The 20662-nt window shown below is 38.4% G+C and overlaps 1 long non-coding RNA gene across 1 annotated transcript in view; it reads right to left on the bottom strand.

Moving 5' to 3' along the window:
- Positions 1 to 6339: 6339 nt before the first annotated feature.
- Positions 6340 to 20662, bottom strand: part of LOC131557222 (uncharacterized) — a 58528-nt gene continuing 44205 nt past the window's right edge. The window contains exons 2-3 of the long non-coding RNA XR_009274714.1: positions 19062 to 19210; positions 6340 to 6634 (exon numbers count right to left, since the gene is read on the bottom strand). This is a non-coding gene — a long non-coding RNA (uncharacterized LOC131557222). The remainder of the gene's footprint in view (positions 6635 to 19061; positions 19211 to 20662) is intronic.

The following is a 20662-nucleotide window of genomic DNA, read 5'->3' as shown; positions in this document are numbered from 1 at the left end:
CAAGACATGACAAACCTCACAGGAAATGTGAAAATAACTGTTTTTCCAAAAATGTTCACAGTATTTCTTTTCCATAAGATAACCCACTCCACAAACTGTTCTGAAGTGCAAAAAAACCCAAGACCATAGTTTATAAGAAGTACTCAAATTCACTGATCATTTCTGTCATAGTTAAGAAATTTTCTCTTGAACAAAGCAGAACACAGATCACTAAAACCAATATTTTGAGGAAAAGAATGCTTTGGATGACAAGACCAGAATGCTCTGCATGTTCATAGCCATAAAGGGGTAGATAAAAATGGCAAAATAGGTAATTTCTATGACACGTATACATGGGCACTATCCCTTGTTGACCTTGGCAATATTTCAGAGGGAAGCTTTCAAGGATTAACTGTTCAATCAATCAGATTTTATGACATATGCCAACTGGCTTTACAAATGCACTGGCAATCAAATTGCAGGAATAACAATAAAAAAGATTTAATCTATTGTTAGCTCTTACACCAGTACCCACAGAGAAAAGCTGCACACTTTGGCAGGAACAACCTGCATGTTTCAGAAACTCCTCACCTGCCTCAGACTGTAGCAAGCATCAAGTACAGCTCTTGCATAAGTGTTTGGGGGACCTTTATATAGCAAAGTGCATTTCTGCACCTCATTCTAAATACACTGAGCTATGAGAACTGACCCTTTTGCAGCCAGAGAAGAAAATCCTTCCCAAGTGCATGTCTATGCCAGCTGCTCCCTTTGAGACACAGAAAAAGGCTACACACATGCAAAAATTAGAGACAGAGAGAAGATGCAGCCTGAAAGCAACCTTGTGTGCAGAACAGAATCCATCGTATTATAAGAATAATCAAATTGAATCAACAAGCCCTAGTCAGGGCTGCACGACCCTGAAGATTGTTGTTGTACTCACAGTCATGCTATAAAAAGACAGTACTGCCCCCAGAGAGCTTAAAACTGAAAGATTGTAGCAAAGAGGTACAGATAAGACAATAATACCCCCAAACCAAATAATGATGGTTATGAGACAGATGGAAATACAAAGTGAAGGACATGATCTTCTAAAAAGCTCTTGTAGCAAGTACATTTAGTAGGAAGAGGGCAGAAAATCAACTATTAATTCTGCTCTAGAATAAATCCTGATAAGAACAGAGCCTGCCATAACTCAAGAAGGTGTGCTCTATTTCACATGTATAAGCAATGCAACTGATTCCAGGTGATGTTAGTTTACCTCAGATTAAATAAATGTGTAAGTGCTTTATTGAGTGAAAGCCAACCCCCACATACTTCATTGTAAAATATCTGAGTGGAATCAGGGCAAACAAATGATGGTCTACTCAAACTCAGAGAATCCCACAGAAAGCCTCAACAAACCCAGTTATCCAGTGGGGTAAGAGCTACACAGTATCACACCTTAGCTGCTTCTGATGGCCTTTTTTCTGGGAAAAAAAAAAGAGGGGGGGCTAACAAATTATTTAAGGAGTAGACGGGAGATATTTTGTGGGGGAAAAAAAGAAAAGGTAAGGGTGAAAATAGGATGCTCCCACACCAGATTTTTTTCACCATTGTCATCATCTAGGTCAAAGGGCAGATCAGAGTATTAACTGGGAAAATTCCTACTATTCTAATTGAGTCACACCAGGATATGCAGCTAATCTAACATAAAAGAAAAAAATCAAATATCCTTTTCATAGATACTATTAACATAAGAAAATTATCCAAATTATTTTTCTTTCAAATATTAATAATCATCATTCTAACTTTGTATCAAATATTCTGATTTAAAAATTGGCCAAATTTGATATCCTTGTTTGATTTGCTTCCTTTCACTATGGCTGCAATTGTAGCCAGCACAGCCAAAAATCTGGGTAGAAAACTTAGACATGAGCAGCAAGTGATCATTCACAGCCCATAACTTGCCCTGAAAGACAGCTGTGAAGTTAACCTAAATAATTTTGCAGTCCAACGTAACAACTTTGCCCCATGTTCACAAAAAAAAGTCTTGAGGATGCTCCTACAGATAAAGTTTTCTGTGGGGATTTCCAGAGGTCCGAGTAGAGAAAGACAGGGATCTTTTGAACAAAGCAGTACCCTCTTTTCTGTAGCACTGAGGAGACTATTTGGCACAGTCAAACTCTGCCACAAGCAAACCAAAAGGAACTTTTTTCCTGTGCTACCCATATATTTTTATGTCTTTTTATGGTTGATATATTCACATCAATTACAGTAATTGTAAACCCAAAAGGAAGAGATAGCGAGGTTTATATGATTATACTGCACAAGAAAGTTTTTGGCTGAAGATTTAATTAAAGAACATGTGTTATTTGTAGGTGGAAGAACCTTAGAATAAATCAGGCTGGAAGGGCATGCCAACTCCAGATATGGCTTACAAGATAGAATTCATAAAAAATGAAAGGAAATTCAGATATGCAGTGATGCTACAAAACCTTTGATATTCAGTATTAAATAAGAAAATTACCTCTTTCTCACAGAGATAAAATTAAGAAACACCTCTTATTTCTTTTTATTAGAGCAATTTTTTATTTATGCTCTGCAGATGTTGCACAGAGAAGCAGCAGAAATGGAGTCTGCAGCTTGGACTTAGATAAAACTTAGGTGAAGTCCCTAAAAAACTCTGAAGCAGTCAATTTATTTTTAAGAAAGAGCAATTAAGAGAGCCAGGAACAAAGTTCAAATATATACATACACACACATGTGGAATAAAGCCCTTTTTCTCGCCTCAATGAATCTCCCAGTAAAAAGGGACTTACTGTTGAGTGATTTGATCAGAAGTTGTTCTGCAAAACTTTATTTTTAAAGGTTAATGGGATAAATTCATTCTTCTTGTAATTCTACTTACTTTCCAGTCTTTACTGTCCAGACACTTGGAAAGTGGGAGAAGAACTAGAAGAAGAGAAAGAAATCAAGACTATTTCAAGCATACTCTTTGGCAAAAAGTCTAGATCAAACTGATAAGCCTGCAGTCTGTTGTGCATACTCCATCACAATCTTTAAGAAGTGAAACAATCATACTGTACTTCCAAAAATAATACGCAGAAAATAAGACTATAGATAACAACCCAATATTCTTAGAGTTCAGATACTTTAATCAAAAAATGAAAACTGCTGCCTTGTCTTCCCACTGTGCTTGTCTTGTCACCTTACCAGGTCTAAATCCTTTTTTACTGAAGAGTAAATATTTTTTAATTCCCTCCATTATTCATGATAAAGAACTGTGGTATGCTGTAGTGCTGCTGACAAATTCCCTCACTAGAGTAAATAATTCATTTCTCTAGGACCATGCAGACACTTTTTCCTGTGGCTCTCCTTTGGTTTCCCTGATGCAGCATCTCACACAAGCACCTATTATCTGCTTAACCACCACTACCAGAGCTCAAGTGTTGCAAAAGCAAACATTTTGCTCAATCGTGTTTAGATTTTTCCTTATATACCTGAAAAAAAGAAGTACAAAAACATAAAAGTTACTCAACATGCTGTGAGTGAAGGAGGAATAAAAATTACTTCCTGACCCCAGGCTTTCTTGAAGCTTCTTTTTACTCTGAAGGTATTTTGGAAAGAGAATTACTGAACAATACTATAAGCATTGCAGTTCAGAAAAGGAAGGAAATGAGGCTTTTACCTAAGCACCAATCCAGACAGAGCTTGTATTAAAGCCTAAGAGTTCTGTGTCTCAGCAGTCCTGTGGTTTTAAGGAAGAGCTCTAATACCTGCTTGCAAAGTGTAGCTGATTGGGCTCTACCTGCTGAGATGCCCATGCACAATGGCAGCCACTGTACATCACTCCATTTGCTTCAGGGAAAAAGATCTGAAGGCTTTGGCAGAGAAGCTGAATGGCATAAATGCCAAAATTATATCACTTGATGGAGGCCTTGCTTAGCTCACTTCATCATGAAAAAAAAAGTAGTCATATCACATTTTTCGCACATTGAAATGACATTAAGGCTGCACAGTCAGACATCAAAGATGCAGGAAAATACCAGAACTAAGGTTTTATGTGAAAATTAAATTAGTCTCATAAGATAGACATTTTAAAATTTATCTTTATACTGAGGTGCAATTTTTCATTTCTTTGTCATTTACTTCTCTCTCCTCTCCCCAAGATCAAATGTTGCCTGCCAGATTTCAAGTGGAAAAACATAGGCTGTAAGGTTTCTCACCCTACCCCTCCAAGTGAAGCAAGATGCAGGACCTTTTCCCTTTGTAATATGAAAAAAAAGTCATTTTCTGTCAGCTTATTCTAAGAAGTACACCAATATAGGCCTGGTTGAAATCCTTCCCCTCCCCACCTCTCCTGAATGAAGACACCCATCTGGAAAATCTCAGCCCGAATTGTTTAAGCTTTGGCAGCATTAGTACAGGCAGTTAAAAACACAACCTTCTGTCTGAAAGTGTTAAGCAACCTTAAGCACAGGTAGTGTTAGCAGCCCTGTCCATCATACATAAACACAAACACAAGAATGAGATCACAATATTCAGAAGTTTTTACAGTGGGAAAGAGATCCACTGCCAGAGCTGTGTGAGGAATATGTTTAATGCCTCTTCCAGCCAATGCAATGGCATCCTTCAATAACAGGATTAACAATAGATATTTGCATATTTCCCTACAACATCTCTGCCAAAACAACTTAGTTCTGACCTCCCAAACCTTTTGTCACACCCTCAATCTCTCAATTACACTACATCCAGCTCCAGGAAGACATAAAATATTCCTTTTCTCTATAAATGCTGAAGAAAAGTTTGTAGCAGAATTTTTATTCTGCCCACATACGTGGTTTGTATTCCCACTGGAAGACTGTGTTAGCACTATGTCCCCAAGATCCTCTTTGCACCCATTTACTGTTTAGACTCTTATTCCACATCAGATACTGCTTTGCACAAAAAGACAACTACAACAATCATCTCTCTTGTGATCAATAAGAGGAGATCCCTCCTATGTGTTCAAAAACCACACTCAGCTACTTTGGTCACAAGTTACTTAACCAGCTGCAAGAACCACCAGGGAAATTCACTGCCTTATGCAGTGCAATTAATGGCCCCTTCTACCCTCCAGAGCCATCAACCTCAGAATCTCTGTAATGAAAAAAGTATCCTGAAACTAGTTCTGAGGTTCGTGTACTCAATTAAGTTGTATAAGGATACCAATATTAACATTAATATGGTTTTTGGTTTGGATTTTCTTGCTTGTTCCAAGAGAGGGAGCAGTACTATTCTAAAAGCATTGATTCTAGGCGAATGGTAGAAATGTAATGGCAACATTCCCTGATCATCAAAACAGGATGCACAACAAGGTTTATGTCAAACAACACCGTGAGATAAAGCCATGTTCTTCCTTACTCCCAATCTCCAGCTGCAGAGTAGGTTCAAACCTGCTGAAATCAGCTGTCAGGTATTTACTCCCTGCAAATGGGGCAACTCGGAAGTTGGTGCGCATTTGTGGAGATGCTCCTCTGGCACTGCTGTTGTGCTTCCTCATATTGGAAAGGCTATTCTTCAGCAATGAGCAGAGGTGAGTGATTCTTAACTTAAAGCTCACCAGTCTTCATTGCTGGTGCTTCCCATGTCATGAAGCAGACTACCACCATCCTCCTCTAAAATCTGTGTAATTTACAATCATGCCCCACTTGAACATTATTATTAAAGTGGACAGGCTGATCCAGTCTGAAGACAGTTTTACAGACTTTTCATTTCAAAACACTTGTTGCCATGGGGCACTCCTGCTGTTTCCATCAGGGCACTTCAAGTTCATGGCCTAGATGAATTTGACTGCCTGCCTCCTGGGTCTGTGAGCCACATCACCTGACTCAGGACATCAGCAGAGCCCCATGAAATCATCCCCCTGCCAGGATCAACACCTCCCAACAGCCTCTGTGCTGTTTCACATAAGCACTTCTAGGGTGGCCACAAGGTCATTTGGTTGAAGAGGGAAATGTTTGGTTTGTGTTAGCTAAAATTAGTCCATGGGTGCAAAGTATTCTTTTACTTTGCTGGTAGAAGCTTGAGAGTAGCTGGATGTTCTAAATGGAAAACTTATTACTTAACAAGGAAATATCTTCCTTTCAAAAGCGCTGTGTCCTCCATGTGGCACAGAGCTCTCAGTTATCTTAAATGGAGTGGGGTTTTAAACAGAATAGGAGAAAGGCTTCGTGTTTGGATTTTTTTCTTTTGTATCATTTAATGTATTTTAACAAGCTACTGCATCGAGTTCAGTAAATATTGGGCAGATAAAAGCTAACTGGGCAAAGAGCTCTTGGAAAGAAAACATTAATGAACAAAAATTGATGTATTTCACACTTTTAGTTTTCCCCCAACACTTATTTGTTAACTTCCTTGAAGAAAGCAATTCTATAATAAAATATATGCAAAAATGGGGGAAAGAAATGTGGTTACCATGTAACAGAAATAAATGGCAAGCATTTCTTTTCTTTGTGGTATGATGATGTCACTTACTTTACCATCTGCAGCCACCTTAAAATCAGGGTTTCCATAAAATAACAACCCACAAGGACACCCCACAGGCTGTTGCAGTGGAGAGTCACTTTCCAGGCACATGTGCTCACAAGTCCTTGAGCTCGTCCAAGGCCCCAGCAGCTTTTCTCTCGCTAGCCTCCTGATAGAAAGAAAAACATGCCAGTGGGGTTCTCAGTAGAAGGGCACTAATGATCTTATACTCTTGTATGTTTGACTGCGGGTTGATATGAACATAAGTTCTCAGACCTTTCACAATCCATTCAGTAAATGTACAATTATCAAGGACCCAAAACAGTCCATTGCAAGCAAAGTTGGAAATTTACAATAATAATTTCTTCTTTTGCCCATCAAGAAGCCAGAACATAGATGGGCAGCCAGGTTTCCGTTCCTGCAGCCCACCCTTTGAATTGTGCCTTCTCCCTGTTTTGCACAGCCAGTTCTCGCAGCCTCAAGTCCTGATCTCTTTACTTTCCTGCTTAGCTTGCTGGGAACACACAGCATGTTCACACCAATTTCTGTGTGTTCTTCCTTCAGATGCAGCTGATTTCCTCAGAGTTCAGTTTCAAGGCACTCCCATCCAAATGGGAAGGCACAAAGGGTAAATGACAATTTACAAGAGCTATTTAACCCTATTCTGTCAAATACCTAGGGATTACACTGATGATACTGCAGCATCATAGTTGTCAGCAGGGATTGATAATAGGCTTGTGGACAGATTCCCTACCTTATGACAGACTCAGGACAGATTCTGCACATGGGAAACAAGGTATGTTTCTGGTTTTACTTATTAAAACGTGAAGTTAAACATTCAGTTCATCTGCAACATGAGTTACTTCATTTCTCTGAATTGCATTATTATCTCTTAGAGGCATGTTATTTCAATAATTCTGTCCAGGATAATCCAGCACTTGGAATCAAGGGTACTGAACCTTTGAAAGCTAGAAAACCACTTTATGAGACCAAGAGATGCAGAAATGAGAAAAAACCACAGTTTGAGAGACTGACATTTGTACTCTAACACATTAGTGCACTATGTTGGTTTTGACATAATTTGAAGTCTTGATGGGCTATTATACAACATCAGAAATTAATGACTTCCTATTTCTATTACTTCCCCTTCACTTCAGAAATGGTTTCATTAAACAGACAGAGATGCCTGACTTTTCTCTAATTCAGCAAACCACTGACTTCAACAACAACAACAAAATCAAACCAAATCAATCTATTATTCAGTCCATTTCAGGAATTTGCCTGACCTCTAAAGCATATAACAAATACCCAAGCAGCAAGAGCTCTGAGGGAAGAAAACGCATGCCTCAATCTTTCAATGTAAGCAGAGCAGTGTGTCTCAAAGTAAAAGTTACACAACATTGACATGATTCCAGCATTACATCAGTAGCACCAGTTTCTACAGCATAGAGAAATCAAGTCCTGGCACATCAGTCTACCCTTATCAGCCAAGCTACTTCCCCAGCTTTCCTCTTAGAATAAATCTCAACCCTCAAAATAGAAGAGTTAAAGGTGTGGTCTTCCTTACACAATCAACCCAGAATCTGGCAAGACTTGGAAGGCCTTAAAGGGTTAATTACACATCTGCTTCTGTTGGCATTTTTAAATTCTAATTGAAAAAATGAAAAGCTATAAACTGGATGACAACCATAGCCATCAACTGTTAATATTTCTGTTCATTTGTCATGCAAAATAAGGATTCCCATTTACTACTTTATTTTTAGAATTGCTTGCTCATAAGAAGCTTTGTATCATTATTTGTCAGTTTTGAACTTGAAAAATTTACACCACAGATTGTATTTACACTTTGCAGCTGGTCTAGGTATAACATTTTTCTATCACTTGACAGGATATATTTTCACAAATCTTTACATTCCATCAGATGCACAAAGAACAGAAAAATTATGCATTTTAATTATTTTTTTTAGAAATAAGAAATATGTTAGGATCTTTTTCTGTATCAGAATTATTATTAGAAAAAAAATCAAAAATCATAACAACTAGAAAAGGAGAAAGGGAAAAATTATAGAGAAATATTGAGGTGCAAATGCTGCTTTCATAATCTTTGAGGTTGCTAGATGGAGCTGCCATGGACAGCTTGACATAGGTTCTTAAATGCTAGCCTACAGGAAAAAAAATCTGTGGGTTCTTTTCATATGGGAGGGAGGTGAACTTGACTTTTCAAGTGTGTCAAAACTTAAAATACTGTGCATACTGGGGATGATCTCTAACAGAGCAGAATCCTCAGAATGCACAAAGGGTGAGTGACCAAGAGCTTTATTTTTCCACTCTGAGAATGTATCAAGAGTCCAAAATTAACCAAGTAATTGAAAATTATAATAGAAGTCTACATCTGAATGCTGAAGGAAAACAAATTGAAGTGAGGGCAAAGACTTTTTTCAAGAAAATTGGTAGTCAACCAATAGTACGTTTTTCTCTTGGCATCTTCTCACACAGACTAGATAACTTTTTTTACACTAAATTAGGCAACCTGAAAAGGTATGAAGCTCAATATTCATAGAGTGAAGGGTTAAAACTCTATGAACAGCACCTATGACAGCTAGGAGCTCAAGGAATCTTATTTAAATAGTCTCTTTTCAACTTCCCATCTTTGAAAAACCTCATCAGGCTAAAAGAATGAAATAAGAAAAAGTTAAGGGCAATTTCTCCTCTACAAAACAATAAAAATTACATTTATTTCTCTTTTTACTTAAATTATTTTATCCATACAATATAAATAAGTCTGGTCCATAGCATCTAGCCATAAATAGAATTCCTCCAGGTATAGAAGTAAAAGTCTACTAAAAACTAGAGAAGTAACCTCCACACCAAATGAAACACAGGCTAGTCATCATCTCTTTTAGAACTTATTGCTATTTTTTATGTTGTCTTATTATAGCAACATTCTTTGCACCTTTTTTCTGAGCCAGAAGGTTTAATAAATGGTATATGTTGTCAAACTATGGGTACATGGCGTGAATAGGTACATGCAGGGAATGTAACCTTTCTCTTCTAACTCATGCTGCCAAATGACTTTCCAGGGTTTCGCTGAACAGGTGAGAAATGCACAAACTGCCACAAAGTAATGTGACAATTGGACCTTCCAGTCTAGAATACAGCAGAGACTCAAGAATATGAAAGAAGCTACTGCAGGTAGTTAAACAATCCATTGAAGATAACTAACACTTTAAAACATTTCATCTGAGAATACACCTCATTTCAGCTGTGGGCATGCTTGGGTTCAGAAGCTGGTTTCTAAAGTAACAAAGCAAATATGTGAGCTAACAGAACAAATAATAAAATACATCTAATTGAATTCCTCATTGCTAAAACCAAATAAAATAATCTTAGTCATGCTGATATCTATGTTCATATCCATTTTTCTATCTTCTGAATCTGGGCTTTTTATGTTAAATGCCAGCCATCAGCCACAGAAAGCTCATCACATTATTTAAAAAAATTAAAAAAAAAAAATCTAATCAGAAACCAAACACTCTGCAATAATATCTCCATAGAACAAAACAATACTGAAGGGCACGGCAAAACATGCATGAAATTGCCATTGACATCTATTAGGACTCAGTATACACCCAAAGGGCAGGATGTGGCCTCACAGAAACTGCTTCAGAGTGGTTTACAAAAAACATACCAGTTTACAGGCAAGTCCTTCGCCTCATACAGAACCCCCCCAGGTCAGCAGGATAGCTTAGTCTATAAAAGGGCTTCAGGAGGCAGAATTTTATGTGAATAAAAGGCAGATTAAAAGAGATGCTGTTTTGAACTTTCATTTATTTAGATTACTTTATGCAATGAAAAGTGCTTTCCTTAAACAAAACCTGTGAAAGGTACAGGGCTATGTCTCCTTTTCTTGTACTTCATATTTACTAAATGCTGAGTAATAGGAACCTAACCATAGCCTTTCCCTTAAAGCTAAAAAAATCTGGATATTCTCTCTATCAGCAAATAAAGATAAGAGCAGAATGCTGAAAATGCCAATTTTACTGCATATTTCAAGAGGTGATAACACATTTTTCATGGTAAATTCTCTTTTCTCTACCCAAAAAAATCAATAACTTAACCGTGCTCTTTTCCTTGAAAAAAAAACTCTGGAATTTTCTGAAAATATCAATTACAAAGTCATCTTGGTATTATTACAAATTTATGACCTCTCAAGAGCACAAATAATTTGTGATTATGGCATGGTGGGAATAAGTAAATATGCAACTATTTATGGTGGGAAAGCTTTTAGGAAAATTTTACTTCTGCAAATACACATGAAAATGCTCAAAACTAATTCAAGAATATGAAACAAGAGTGCTTTTATACCTATGCAAAGGTTCACATTCAGCCAAGAATTCCTCTTGAAGAGATGAAGCCTGCAACGGCTGAATACATGACATTTACAAATAAAAGCAGCTGGCTATGAGGAGTCTCTTAAAACTAATCAATTTTCCAATACATTTTATTATGGTTGTCAAAAATCCAATGATGCAGGTTAGTAGCATGGAGCTATAAAAAGCCCCACACACCATGCCAGCTGCATAATCTTTGCTTGTTTTAAAGTCTGACAGTTTCCCTTGATTAAAATAAGGATACTTCATTATGAGTATTAAGCATTGCTTTATGAGTTATGTAAAGTTTATGCTTTTTCATTTATGCTTTAGAATTTTAACCACATTGTCTCACTTATGCATAATCCATCAACCCAGGTGACAAATATTATTCTATATTTACACACTAGGAATATACAAGGAGCATAGTGTATTAGCAGCTGAAACTACAAACGTCACTGTCAATCAAACTGGCTAGCATAGGACCATATTTCTTGTCACCAAGAGGCTTAAAGCAAAGAATCTGTGCCTAATTCTCTTAAACCTTGCAGGTCAAAAGGTTTTAAAATTATTTTTGACACCATTTCTTTGCTTTGTCAACAGGCCTGAGTACTTTTTAACTTGTAAAGGATATCAAAAAGCTGCTCATCGTAACAGTCTGGCATTAGCAATTTATGGATTTAAAGTCTAGAGCACACAGTAATTCCACTGGTACAACAGCAGGCTGTTCTGGAGTGAGAAGATGGAGATGTGGCCGTAGGACTAACTTTTATTAATGCAAAAGCTCCAAAGCAATCAGTTGTGCTCCAGGCAAGCAGCACTTGCTGAGCTAAATCCACTGCACAGCCTGAAGCTACACCACGCTGCAGAACAAACACTCCATTGTCAGCACAAGCTGTCACAGAGACACCTTTCCTGCCCAGAGGTTTTATGCCTCTGTCCAGGTCTTGCTTTGCCCACACACTCTCAAACACAAAAATAGGATCGCTAAATGGCAGCAGCAATGTCCTTCTTATTTGCTGACGTACTCAGCACAGAGATAACCACCATCCTAGAAAAATCAGGGCTGTAAAAAAAAAATTTCAGAAGCCCAACAATTTGAGCCTTTCTTACTAAAGGTACTGCTCTGCAGCAGGCCCAAACCCCAGCTGAAGTTCTGGCCCCATCCTGACAGGTCAGCAGAAGGAAATCATTCCTTCTCAGCGGAGTTTTAAAAAATTCTGAGAATACTGAATTATTGGAAAACACATGCCCCACACAAACTGCTGGCTGCAGCTCTGGGGGCAGTAGCCAGCATCTTCCACTCTCTCTCCAGCAGTTTCAAGACACAGTCCCTGTGATCTGGCAATGAGCAGAGAAGACACACCATGGAGCAGGCAGCACAGCACCTCTCAGAGAGCCAGGAGCTCACAGAAGCCAATGCTGACCCACCACCCAGAAATTACTACACAAACCACTTCCCAGTTTGTCCAATAAAGCAAGGCTGCTGCATGTTCCCAGCAGAGTGAAAAGGTTTCTGTCTGAAAACAAAGACAGCATGCTGACCTGAGAGTTGATGTAAGCAATGAAAACACTTACATGGTGAAGAGAAATAGGGTGAATGTCAAGTAACAATGGGGAGAGCTTGAACTTGGTCATGCAAATAAAGATTTGAAGAGGAAAAGACAATAGAATAATATGAAGGAAAAAAAGTAAAAGATTAATGTGAAAGAAAAAAAAAGACAAGATATCAAGAAGGGAGAAGAACAAATAAGGAATAAAGAAAAATGTATTGTATGTACACTGAAGAGATGGTCAGGACTAGAGTTCACTGGCCCAAAATTACATTCAAACATCAGAATAAAAACAAGCAGTGAAGGACACTTTAAAATTCCAGAATAATAATGCCCATTTAACCATGTCCAGAGGTACTTATGGGATCACAGAATAATTTAGATTTGCAAAGACCTTTAAGATTATTGAATGCAACTGTTAGCCCACCACTGGCAAGTCTACAACTAAACCTCGTCCCTAACTGCCACCTCTATACATCTTTTGAAAACCTCCAGGGATAGTGAGTCCATCACTTCCCCATGCAGTCTGTTCCAATGTTTGATAATCCTTGCTGTGAAGAAATCTTTTCTTCAACCTAAACCTCCTCAGGCACAACTTGAGACCACTTCCTCTCATCCTACGCCTTGTTATGTAGGAGAAGGGACCATCCCCCTGCCTCACTACAACCTTTTTAGGCAGAGTCAGCTTTCCCAAGTCTCCTCTTCTCCTGACTGAACACCCTGAGCTCGTACAGCCACTGCTCAGAGGACTTGTGCTCCAGATCCTTCACCAATTCCACTCCCTTCTCTGGACTCACTCCACCACCTCAATGTCTTTCCTGTGGTGAGGGGCCGAGAGCTGGACACAGCACTCAAGGTGCAGCCTCATCAGTGCCACACAGAGAGGGCAACCCCTTCCTAGTTTGGTTGGCCACACTATTCCTGTTACAAGCCAGGATGCCATTTGCCTTCTCAGCAACCCCCAAAACTTGTCATGAGGGCTCCTGCTTTGTCAGGGAACAGGTATTTGAGATCCTGCAACTCTAGGCTTTACAAAAGTATGAACACTGTAAGAAAATCAGGTTCTCAGACAGAACAAAGATTATGCCTCTGTGACAGTGAAATTGGTGGTGCTTTGTGTGTGGTAAAGGAGACAGCAATGATGAGAACAGGTGCTGGTGTCCCTTCACCTTTGCTTTATTGCAGAGCTATCATTGCCAAAGACTACTTTCCTCCACTATTTTCAGAAGGCTGTAAAACATCAACACAAAATTGACCCCAGGCTTTCCCAAATGTTAGGCATAAAGCAATTATTATTTACAGCAGCAACAATTACACGCAGCCTGGAAGACCCCAGCCTTTCTGGAGTCTCTTACCTCCACATTCTTTCCCAGTCTTACAAGAGTTAATTCTCCTGTCTGCCAAACTGCTTAATTCAGACACTGAAGCAGAGGGAAGAGAAAAGGGGGGAGTGTAGCCAACAGGACAACTCTATGCAGCCCCTAGAAGAGCACTGAGGCTGAATTTTGGCCCACAGCCCAATGCTGGTGAACACCAGTGGCTTCAACTATATTAGATGACATAATCATAAGGTTATATCCATGTTCCTCCCTGCACCGTGTGTGTGCACTGTGTCTGGTTTTTATTTTGGTTAAGGGCAAGGACACTGCATTCAACAACCCAAACTGACACTCACAATTAAAACAGTGTATTTCATGATAGCATATACACTGAGACATAAATATCAAGTCTATTTAGATAAAAATTGTTGTGAACCAAACCAAAGGAGAGACAATGAGCTACAGAACACTTGCACATAAGGATCACAGCTCACCTTCCTTAACTTTACCCTGTTGGAGCCTTGTGTCAGGACAACAGATGACTTACCTGTTACACCTCCCTTCCTTTCCTGCATTGCTTTACTATGCAATTCAGAAAGCAGCACAGCCACAAGCTTCTCATTTCTCTGAAGACAGAGACAGATACAAATCTCACCCCAAGGTCTGACCTTTGTAAGGGTTGCAACTTGTCTGTCAGAATAGGGTAAGTGATAGATAACAGCCCATCATAAGGGCAGGAAGAAGAGGAGGAATAAAATATACCTTCCATACTGGAAAGCAAGAGAGATGAAAGGCAGAGATAAAGGATTCCTATCAAGAAACAAGGTGAAAGAGATACACATATCTTGGAAGCAGAGACTGCAAAGTTTGTGAAAAACAGGAGAAAAGGAGATCCTCAGTGAGAACAGAAACAGACCAGAAGAAAAACAGCAGCCATGTGATGAACCCATTTTAACTTCAAAAAAAGGAAATATAGGAATTTACACTGTTAGTGGAGAACCAAAAAAAATTCAGATGTTTACAAGGTAAGCAAATAATCACTCTTAGTGGTGGATTACAAAATATAGTTCAACTCAACTTCTGAGCAATTTGAAGTTTCTACTCTTCTTCCTCCTAATTCTTGCTTTCTTTACTATCTTTCTCTTCCTATCCCCAGATCAATTACATGTTCCTTTTTTTATAAAATTAAACATCGGTTTGTAGAAAAAGAATTATGTCCCTTTCAGTGAAATTGCCAAGGCCTTTACAACCCTTACTTTTCGCTCTTTCCCATTTAACAACTGCCAGTTCCAGTGTGCTCCTTTCATCCATATTAGGTGGCATTGCAGATGGTTCTGTTTTAGTGTAATGAAAGTGTAAGCTTTTCTGCTGATTTATAGCTGAATAATACTTATATTGCTTACTATACTACAGTTTTATATGTAACATAGAACTTCTCATGGTTCCTCAGATGTGTCTTAAAAAAAGCGGAATACAGTTTCCATATATAACAAAAGGGTAATGCTAACTGATAAAAGAACACTGCACAAGCAGTCATATTTAGATCTAAGAGAAAATTCAGGGAATTTCCAAAAAACTGCAAAGCAGAAGAACATTGATAAAGTGATGCCCTAACTCAGCCTTAGAGAGAAATTACAAGTTCCTTCCTTTGTAGGTGTGCCATGCATTGAATGCATGTCACACTCAGTTGCTCACTTTATTTGGTGCCTTCCCATATTTCTCTTGCTAGGGAGGTCCAACTGCTTTCAACTCTTTCTGTTAAAATAGTTGGAGCCTAAAGTGCAAAATTCTTTGGAAACATTTCCCTTTGTTGAAAAACGTACTGAGAAGTCATACCTGCAAGAAAAACAAGCTACAAATTGGCAACATCAGGTTTCAGAAATGATCCCTTTCCATTATTTAACTAATTCCATCTAATTCTCAGAAGTTTTGCTTGTCTGAGTTTGCTATGCTTCAGATATGGATCACGCAGAAGAAACTCCCAAACACAGAGGATCCAAAGGTACTAGGCAATGCAGCAAGGCTGTCAGACTTGTTAGGACAGATTCAACATTGATTCAGTGTGTACTCTGAGGAGGGCCCAAGAGCAGGCTTTACTCCAAACCTATTGAATCCTGGTTTAATTTCACATTTAGGCTGAGGTTTGGACATGTTCATATTTTTTTGGAAGTGATTCATCCAAAACTTTGAGTTATCCAGGAAAAAATGTGGGATTAAATTAATCCTAGATGTTAGTATTTAAAAAGGAAAAACCATGTTTAATATGATCTGAATGGCAGTAGAAACATGAAGCCACAGAAAAATGATACATCTATGGAACAATAGCATAAATTACTAAGATCAGTGCATCTTAAATAACAAACCATATTCAGAAACAGTCTCCAGGAGAGGGATCCTATACTGAGCAGAACTGGCTAAGAAACTAACTCAAACCTTGCCAGCACCATGACAAAGGAGCAGTAAGGGGCGCATCACCAGTCATGTACCAAATTAGCCCCACTAATGCAGCTGGGTACTCCATAACAGCTGCTTTTGGTTGCACATGCAGTACAGGCAGGCATGGAAACCCAATTCCATTTCACTCCTCTACACCCAGCCCCCAATAACCCACAGCAAAAAAGTGCTGCACTTTCTTGCCAAGACCAAAGATTCTGGGATTTTCATCTGGGAGGGAGGGAAGAAGGAGAAACAAAGCGTAGCCTGCAGCTGGTTTGGGTCTCGGGTGGGAAAAAAATTGAGAAGTCATAAACTATTGCATTCTTCAAGAGAAGATGGGCTCAGGAGTTTGGAAAGAAATTTCTGATTGCATTGAAAAGATTAAAATAGCGATAACAAAATGAGTTTCAGAAATGGAAAAGTGTCTGGAAAAGAAGTCTCCATATCTGCATATCTAATCTGCTTTACTTCAGCTGTCTAACCAAATGGTGATTCTGCACTGTAGGTTCCTATTAGAAATATCATATGGAAAGATAGGGTGCCAAAATATTTATTTCTACAGTGAAAGGCACATTAGGTGCTGAAACAATCATCAGTTTTGTTGATGTTTACATTGTGAATATTTAAGCTCTGGTAAAGTCTTAAGTGATCATTTTTGTTATGAAAAAAATGACAGGACATTTGTATTTTGAAAGCATCTGAATTATCAGATTATGATTTTTAGCATATTTGTGGTCTTTCCCTGAAGCATATTGTTTGTGTGTGCCTGTGGAGCTCAAGTATTCCTATCCTGTAAGCCAAAGCATGTAAGGAAGAAAGCACTTTTATTTTCTAACTGGGCCTCTGCTGCTGTATACCATGGGCCTCTCTCTCTCTCATTGTCCAGCAAAGATCCACAAGCCACAGGGCCCTAAGCTGCAAAGTTGCACTTCTCCTGACCAGATCAATGACAGAAGGGAGCCTTGTATTGCAAGAGTCCCAAACCAGCTTGGTGTACCTTTCCACAGAGCTCTCCCCAGAAGTCTCCCTGAACACTTGCTTTAAGCACGAAAATTGAAGTCAATTGAAAGATGCTTGGGGTTAGTTAAAAAAAAAAAATTAAAAAGTTCCCTTTTCTGCCCATACACGAACTTGTGCAAAGCATTTAAGAATTCATCGGGGCAATGCAGCAGAGCAAAAGATGCAATAAAGAGTTCTAAGAAACCTTACAAAGTCAACATCATCCTTTCCTTCATATGCTGTCCCTTCAACTGACTGTCTGAAATGAGGTATTGACACTCAAACTCAAAATCCTGGTCCCATATGAGACTAAGAAAGTTGCTGTCACATTGCCATCACTTGTGCACATCCGAGGGAAGGATGGTCACCCAACACAGGGAACCAACCAAACAGGGCAGGCTGAGGACCATCACTACCCCATGCAACTTGCCTCAAATCCTTCTTCCTCTAAAAATGATATACCACTGTGATATAGGAACTTTTGCAGAAGTCTGCTAAGCACTGCATGCTGACAATGCACAGGGACAAAGCCCAGCTGCTGCACAGGCTTCTTGCAGAGGAATGCACTTCCATGAACATTTGTGTGCACACCCAGCACGTCTTAAAATCAAAGGGGTAAAAACCAAAACAAGCCCCTTCTTCCAACGTGTCAAGTCACACACATTCAACAGGTGGTTTTCTGATACAACTCCTTCTTTGGACTTCTCTCCACTGGCCCCATAGCTTACATATTCCTAGCCTACTGCCGTAATTGCTTTGCTCCCCACTGCAAACACACACATCAAGAGAAACTTCAACAGACCCCAGAGTGCCCAGTATATCAAGTCACCTAGTAACAAAGAGGCGTGACCTAAGCAAAATCTCACATTTTCAGGAATCTGGTTTTCTGTTCCCTTGAAAAAATCAAGAAGTTTTTTCTCTTCTTCGTAATTCAGCCAGTCTTGCGTTGTATTCTCCCAAATGATATTCCAACTTAACTTTGACTTCTCCTTCCCCCATCCATTTAAAGATTGGAATGAAAATATAATTTCCAAGTGTACTATTTGTTTTAACTGAAGTTCCATTTGGCCTGTTTCTTTCTCACTTAGATATTCAATATTTAGAATTCACAGTGGATTTACTACTTACACACAATCCCTCTATTTTTAAAAAATATTGCAAAATCAGAGGGTACAAATAAAAAGCTGATGAGAATGAAGGAATACAGGGGGGAGGACTTTCCATGAGGTTGGAAGCTGAAGCAGCTGGACATATTTCAGAAAAGAAGGAAATAAAGGCAGCACACAGGAAAAATTATGGAGTGAGGTATGCAAAAGACAGTCACAATAGCTATTTTTTCTTATCTAAATTCAAAACAAAGAAGCTTATTCAAATTTGTGGGCTCCTGGAAAATTAAAAAAAAAATCACTCAACTGAAACACCATCATACAGTATACCACTAGACCAAGGAATTATAGGCTGCAGGAATTATTCAAACAAAATAAGGTAGCTGGATATATACAGGGGGATATATAGTTAGTACTGACAACTAATTTCAGAAAATTATTAAATCACATCCCATAAGATTTAAGACAAATTCTAAAAAAAACTTGATGACACAATGTTTTCCACAATCCGTCCAAAGTTCTTACCAAAAGCAGTAACCAACTATCCTAAACTGGAATAAAAACCAAATTATTTTGATAACAGAGGAAAAAATAAACAAGGCAGGACAGAAAAAAGTTTTGCTTCAAATCATATTCTTATTGAGTCTTCATTTATCTTCTATATCTCTATTAATGATCACATTTTTTCCATTGCACGTCAAACGGAAAAGAATTCATGAATGAATGACACATTAAAGAACTTCACGGACTATGAAAGAGTTGAAGAGGAAAAACCAAGCCAAATTCCTGTCTAAGAAATACATCACTGCTCACCTGCCATGAGGTGAACAGTATGGCTGGTGAAGCTGAGGATTTCGGTAGCATGGATCTTCATATCGCAGTCTTGTTGAAGAGATTATATGAATGGAAAAATCCCATTTCTTATGGATCATCTGATGGAAATTGGCTGAAGAATGTTAAGGCTGCAAGGCACACATAAAAAGAAAATGCAGTAGGGATCAGTTGAGAAAGTAAAATATGGAGGAAGAATTAAGCAAAGCACGGTCTTGTCACTGAGCTTTACACAGTTCCCTGAAACTGAGGAAACTATACAATAACCTGAGAGAAAGGAAAGATGTAGGCAGAAATTACAACTGAAAACTGAAAATCCCAGAGACCTGATTTAAAAATTAGTTTAATTGTTTATGAAAACAACTACTTTGTCCATTCAAAAAGAGTTGGTGGATTCAGAGAGAAAGAAGGGGCAAAAGGTAGGTTTTTCTGGTTGAAACCAAGTAATTAAAAATACTGCATAAAGATCTGGGATGCAGACTATTTTTTAAATTTGTTGAAAGTTTAAGTAGGTGCAGGAAAGAATAAAAAAAAAACATTTTAAAGGCTGGAGAAAATTCTCAGACTTTAAAGGTTATATCTGCTAAATTTATTAAATCAGACTATGCTGGTATCTTCTCATAAAAAGTACAAAATCCTAAAGGATTTCTTTGAACCAATGCTAAAAGTTATAAATAGTACCCTGCAAGAAAAGCTAGCAAATGAAGATAAAATAAAATAGTATTGTTTTGGTTTTTGAACAGTGACGTTGATTAACCTTGGTGGCAACTAAAATAGAAATGGAAAAGTTTTTATTGTTTCAAATCAAGACTGTTTTGGGAAGATGTGTTTCAAATTAAAACAAGCAGTGGGGATCAATGCCTGTGTGTTGTTTCTATCAGGTTTTTTGTCCTGATGAATACAGGCGGTTAGATCCGATCAGATGATCTCTCCTGGCCCTTAGTCCTCTGCATCTTGTACTTGTAGTTCTGGTTGCATGTCCCATAAGACTCAAACATATTCCATTTAGTCATACTTACACCTAAGACTAATCCACATTTTGTTACACTTTCTCCTCCCTTGCAACTGGCAGATGACATATTACCATTTTCCACCTTCTACTCAAACATCACTTTACCCTTTCTATGCAGCTTGTTATTGTGTAAATAGCACTACCACGTTTTACATCTTCTCCCTCTGGAAATGAAGATGATGTTAGCACACTTACACCATCCTGCACCTATCCTCTGCTTGTATGTGGTTCAAACAGAAATTAGTAACACTAATAAGAACCTAACCTAGAGCCAGATTTTGACATAACTCTACACAGAAGCATAAGATCAGGAGTGCCTTAAATCATCTTGGCATGCACTCAACACTGAGGCAAAACTAAGCATACATAAATTGTTCTGTTTAAACCACTGTTAAGATTTAGAAAGAGAAAGGACCCCAGAGCCTGCCAGATAGCCAAGTAAAGAACAGAATTAAATTACTGTTGATTGCTAACTGGTGTAAATGAACACTAAATTAGTAGGCCAAGGAAATCACCTAACTACATGAAAAGGTCTGATACAGGAACAAAGAAGCCTGCCATCCCAATAGCT

This window comes from Ammospiza caudacuta, chromosome 4 (assembly GCF_027887145.1).
Source record: "Ammospiza caudacuta isolate bAmmCau1 chromosome 4, bAmmCau1.pri, whole genome shotgun sequence".
In the NCBI taxonomy this organism is placed as follows: Eukaryota; Metazoa; Chordata; class Aves; order Passeriformes; family Passerellidae; genus Ammospiza; species Ammospiza caudacuta.
The sequence above is the reverse complement of the archived record's forward strand: the minus strand, read 5'-3'. Positions and strand labels throughout refer to the sequence as shown.